Source organism: Lygodium microphyllum, chromosome 13 (genome assembly GCF_053477565.2).
Source record: "Lygodium microphyllum isolate KBCC chromosome 13, Lygodium_microphyllum_v1.1.10, whole genome shotgun sequence".
NCBI classification, from domain to species: Eukaryota; Viridiplantae; Streptophyta; class Polypodiopsida; order Schizaeales; family Lygodiaceae; genus Lygodium; species Lygodium microphyllum.
This window is the reverse complement of record NC_141147.1, coordinates 111501208-111507207: the sequence shown is the minus strand read 5'-3', so window position 1 is coordinate 111507207 and position 6000 is coordinate 111501208.

Genomic DNA, 6000 nt, shown 5'->3' with positions numbered 1-6000 from the left:
CTAATCATACCTTTATGATTGTCATGTAAGTTATTCAATTTTACGTGAATTACTTAGTTGATCTAACCAACCCACGAGTAAAGATGATCTTCCCTTTAAAGATGCAAATACTTTCCCTAAAGATGCAAATAACTGCAAGATAGGTGAGATGCATCATTCCATGCGAATATGCAAATTTGAGATCGTAGATCTTTTTTTGCAACTATAGGATCTATAGTTATCTCTTCTTTTCCTTGCCTTATGCGATGTTGATTTACTCATCTCAAGAAAATCTGGGGGGTGTTGTTGGTTGAGAGTACTTTCATCCATCCAAGTGGCATCTTCTTTGGGAGAATCTTTCCACTAGATGAGGTATTCTCTCAAGGTTCTGGATCTCAAATGCCTCTCCCTAACATCTAAGATCCTATCATGTCGTAGCTCAAGGACTCCTTGGCTCGGCATTACAACTTGTTGATTATCAAGCACGTGACTAGGGTTAGGCACATACTTTTTCAATAGACTGATATGGAATACATTATGAACTTTTAGGTTTTCAGGGAGTTGTAATCTGTAAGCATTAGACCCTAGGCACTTGAGAATCTTATAGGGTCCACAATACCTTGGACTTAGCTTTTTGCATTCACCCAAGGATAGGGAACTCTTCTTTGGACGTACGCGAATGAAGACCATATCACCCTCAACGAAGAATCTGTCTTGCCGTTTTAGGTCTGCGTAAGCCTTCTGTCTGTCCTTGGTAGCTTGGATGTCTTGTCTTATTGACTTGATTTGGTCATCCATATCTTCCAGCATCTGCTTCGAAGCTTCAACCCTCAAGGTTGGATTCAAAAAGTTCAAAGGACTACGACAATCGTGCCCATACAATGCTTGAAAATGGGGCATCTGAATGCTTTATTGGTAAGAAGCATTGTAGGCAAACTCAACCAGTGGCAAATATTGAATCCACTTTTTGGGTTCGTGGCAACGGTGTGCCCTAAGCATATCCTCAATGACTTGGTTGACTCGTTCCATTTGACCATCGGTTTGGGGATGGTAAGCTGTATTGAAGCAGAGTTGAGTCCCAATGGCCTCGAAGATAGCCCTCTAGAAGTGTGATGTGAATAGAGAGTCATGATCACTAATGATTCTTTTGGGTAACCCATGTAGTTTGAAAATCTCCTTGATGAATAACCTTGCGATGTCTGAGGCTTTATAGTTTGTCTTAACAGGGATAAGATGTGCAACCTTGGTAAGTATATCAGCCACAACCATAATGGAGTTCTATCCTCCCTGAACTTGGGGTAGGCCAACAACAAAGTCCATACTAATGAATTCCCATTTCATTTGGGGAATGTCAAGTGGTTGCAATTTCCCTGGCATTTTGACATGTTCTGCCTTAATGCGTTGACAAGACAAACATTTAGTGACATATTTGAGAACGTCACCCTTGAGTCTATCTCAATAATAGCTCTTTCTGAATGCGTTAAGGGTCTTGGCATAGCCAGGATGTCCTGAGAAAGGGGAGTCATGGGCTTCCCAAAGTATCTTCTGCTTGAGTGATTGGCTTGCCAGAATACATAATCTTGTCCTATAGTAGACAAGTCCATTATTGATAGAGAATTCTTGGTACTTTGTTTGTAGCTTCAGGTCTTGATCTTTGATAGGGATCTCCCTTAGCAATTTTTGATAGGTTGGGTCATGACATACCTCTTCTCTAGCTAGCTCAAGAATTGGGTTATTTGGCATGGATATATTTGTAGTTAGAGATCTTGCTGTTGATGGATCTTGCAAAATCAGAGATTTCAGAAATGCCTTGCGACTAAGTGCATCGGCAACTACATTCTCCTTTCTAGGCCGGTATTTGATTTCAAAGTCATATTCTTCCAGCACTTCAATCCATCATCGTTGCCTCATATTGAACTCATTCTGGGTGAAAATCCATTTAAGATTTTTGTGATCCGTCACTAAGGTAAATTCGTTACCTAGCAAGTAGTGTCTCCAAAGTTTGAGAGCATGGATGATAGCCAACAGCTCCAAATCGTGGGTAGCATAGTTCCTTTCATGACTCTTCAGTTTCCTTGAAGAGTATGCTACAAGATGACCTTCTTGCATGAGCACGCATCCTAAGGCAAGTGCGCTAGCATCAGTTATCACTTCAAGCTTCTTACTAAGATCAGGAAGTTTTAGGATGGGTGCTGATACCAAGCTTTGCTTTAGTTTGTCAAAGCTAGTCTGTTCAGTAGGTGGCCATACAATTGATACTTGCTTCTTTAGTAGATCTGTCAGAGGAGGCGCTGCAATCAAAGCATAGTTTTTTATAAAGATCATGTACCATCCTGTCAATCCAAGAAAGCTACGTATCTCTTTGATAGAAGTTGGTGTTGGCCATTCCAAAACGTCTGTGACCTTGGCCGGATCTACTGAAATTCCTTCCGCTGATACAATGAATCCCAAATATTCAATGTGTCGCTTTAAAAATGCACACTTCTTCTTCTTGGTATAAAGCTTGTGTGCCCTCATTGTTTCAAGGACAATGTGAAGCTGGGGTTCATGATCTTTTCCCTGCTTGGAGTAAACTAGGGTATCGTCAAAGAAGACGAGTATGAAGTCATCAAGATAGGGCCTAAAGATATCCTGCATTAGCCTGTTGAAGGTAGTAGGAGCATTTGTCAGCTCGAATGACATGACTAAGAATTCAAAGTGTCCATACCTTGTGCTGAATGCCGTCTTTGGGATATCTTCTTCCTTGATCCTTATCTGATAATATCCAGACCTGAGATCTATCTTAGAGAAGATCTTTGCACCTTGAAGACGGTCAAGAAGTTCATCTATTCTTGGAATGGGGTATTTGTTTTTAATGGTTGATTGATTCAACCCTCTGTAGTCAATGCATAGCCGAAGCGTTCCATCTTTCTTCTTCTGGAATAGCACTGGAGCTCCCCATGGCAAACTACTAGGACGGATGTAGCCTTGGTCTAACAGCTACTTGAGTTGCTCTTTTAGCTCAATCGCTTCTGGGATGGATATCCTATATGGTCTCTTTGCGATGGGTGCAGCTCCTGGTGCTAGCTTGATTTCGTGATCGACTTCCCTTTGAGGAGGAAGTTCAGTCAGCTCTTCAGGAAATACGTATGCGTATTCCTTTAACCATGAAGGTTCTTCCCTGGATTCCTGATTCTGATCTAGCTTATTTAGTTTAATCAAATAGACAGGTAGCCCCTTCCTAACTTCCTTTATCATCTGTGTTGCTTTGGCCATTTGAATTTTTGGCTTCCCAGCCTCTCCTTGAGTTGTGACTAGTTCCCCTTCAGAATTTTGGAAGGAGACTTGGCCCTTTCCACAGTGAATGTGGGTATCATTGGGTATTAGCCAATCCATTCCGAGCAAACATTCGTGGACTCCTAGGCTCATTACCCTGAATCTGACCGAAGTCGACTTTCCACCTAGTAGGAATTTCACCTTAGTAGTTTTCTTGGTACAAGAGACCTCACAACCATTTGCTAATTCCACAAGTAAGGTAGGTGCATCTTTTGTGGCTACTTCTAATCTCTTTGCACAGACTGGTGAAATGAAGGAATGTGTACTACCACAATCAATCAAGGTTTTGAAGCTTTTTCCTTGGTAATCCGATGGAGTTTGAATCACCGAGAATTGGCGATTCGGGCCTTTCTTGCATGCATCAAGGGCTTTTATATTTTGTTACATTTTTGTTCTCCATTGATGCACTGTATCAACTTGATATAATAACTTTATAGATTTGATATCAACTTGATACAATGCATCAAATTGCTAGTTTTTTTACATTTTCTTACTTATATTTAAAGCACTGCACCAAGTTTATATTGTTTGGGATAATTTTGTCATTTCCTTTTCACTAAATTTCTTGTTCAACTGATGTAATGCATCAATTTGTTAGCCTTTTTAGTACAAGTTTGTGGCACAACATATCAATGTTGTTGTATTTACGAATAATTCTATCCACTCAATGCACTACATCAAGTTAAAAAAGGAATTATACAAAAAACACAACACTAAAATTTGCAAAGTTACAAGCTACATCTTAAGAAAAGAAAACTAACTAGAAACTTGAAGTCTCACATTATGTTGATGAGAAAGTTTACTCAAATATATACCAACTTGATGCAATGCTCCAAGTGGATGATGAAAGTGTCAAAACTTATCATACACCTTGATTTACTCTATGAAGTCAATACAACATTTGTAATAACTCGATACATTATATCAAATGAAGACTAAAATTATAGAAAAAAAGAATGCAACTGGATATAATACATCTAAAAGTACTTAGCTTGGAATTTTTAGCATGAATAAATTAACATTAGATACTATGAAATTTCCCACTAATAGTTAATGCATTGAATAAAATAGCCAACTTCTACACTCCTATTTCCATCTAAAATTTATCTTATGAGTTTGTATTTTACTTTGTGTTGGTCAGACACTCGATGCAATGCATCAAGTTTGTTAGATGTTTCTTGAAGTTTCTATTGAATGCAGCATGTTCAATGTATCTTATCTCATAATTCTTTAATCTTGTTGTTGATTTTTATCAATTAGCTCAAACTTTAATCATAATGTTTCATTAATTTGATGTTTTGTAACCTTCTTTCTCTTTCTATCATTTTGGCCATGGATTGGACTCAAGAAGAGAGTAGCAAGAAGTCCAAGAAGACATGGGAGTGTACTCTTGAAGAGGATACCTCTAGCCCATTTGATTCTTCTCCCCCCACTACGATGACAAAGAAGAGCAACAAAGTTCAAGTTGAGAAAGGTGGCAGGAGAGATCCGGGTGGCGAATTGGGTAAGCCACTAAAGTATCAAAACCCTAGCAAGAGAGCACTATTTCTAGGTAGTTCTTTTGCTGAAAAAACTAAGACCACACAAGTATCAAGGTAGAAGAATAATGAAGGACCAGACCCTTAGGTGCTCAACAACAACCTCCTTCACCACCATCAAAGTCCTTATATATAAAATGAAAACATATATAGGGGCCTCAAATATATAAAATTGTAGAGTTTGGATCTAACTCTTTAACATTAGATTATAGTTCTAGTAAGAAGGAGGAGCCAATGTGGCCTCGGAAAAAGCAAATTGTCCAATTTATTGAGAAGCAACGACAAGATGGGGTACTTCTTCTTACAGAGTTGAAGGGTCTTCAACAAAGGATGTCACACAAGAGTACCCTAATCATAATTAGTGTTTATCGTATCCTTCTGAAGGAAATCTCATTTTCTGCCTTGTAAGAATTCTTGGGTCAAAGATGCTATCAACTAATAAGCCAAAGCAATAGGGGAATATTATGTTATGTAATTATGTAGACCCAAATAACTCCATGATTTACTTGACAGATTTTGGCATGGATGAAAGAAAATTATTTTAAACTTACTGTAGTGTTGCAGGACTTTGAGAGATCCAATTCAATAAGAAGAAAATCTTATTGTGGCATTGTCTTCTTTTATCCAAGCCAATGTACCATCACATGTTGTACTTGCATCTCAAAATTCTATTCAAGCCAAAGAGACCTCTCATCCTACAGAAAAAATGACTAGTGGGAGAGAAGGTGGTAACCCTACACAAAAGAAGAGGAGTCCACCAAGGCCAATATCTCCATCAAAGAAAAGACCACAAAAGAAATTTGAGAAAGAGTGGAACATGAGCCAAGTACCAGTGCTAATTCTGAGGAGCTCAAGGATGAATCAATTATTCGAGGTGAGGATCTCATATGCTCAAATAAGGTATCTTACCTTCATAACAAAATATGCTTAGGAGATATATAAAAGAACATAAGCTTATTAGAGATAATTTCATCTCCTTTCCAGTTATGCAAATACATTGTGGCCTCATAAATGAGAGTACAAGGCTTAGATTGTTAGAGATGTGAGACCCATCAAAGAAAATGCTAGTAACTTGAAGAGAAAAATGAAAATAAATCCTTATACTACAATTTTTTCTTTGGTGATTATGGTGAATCGTTACTGGTGCCCAAAAAAAGAAAAATTTGAC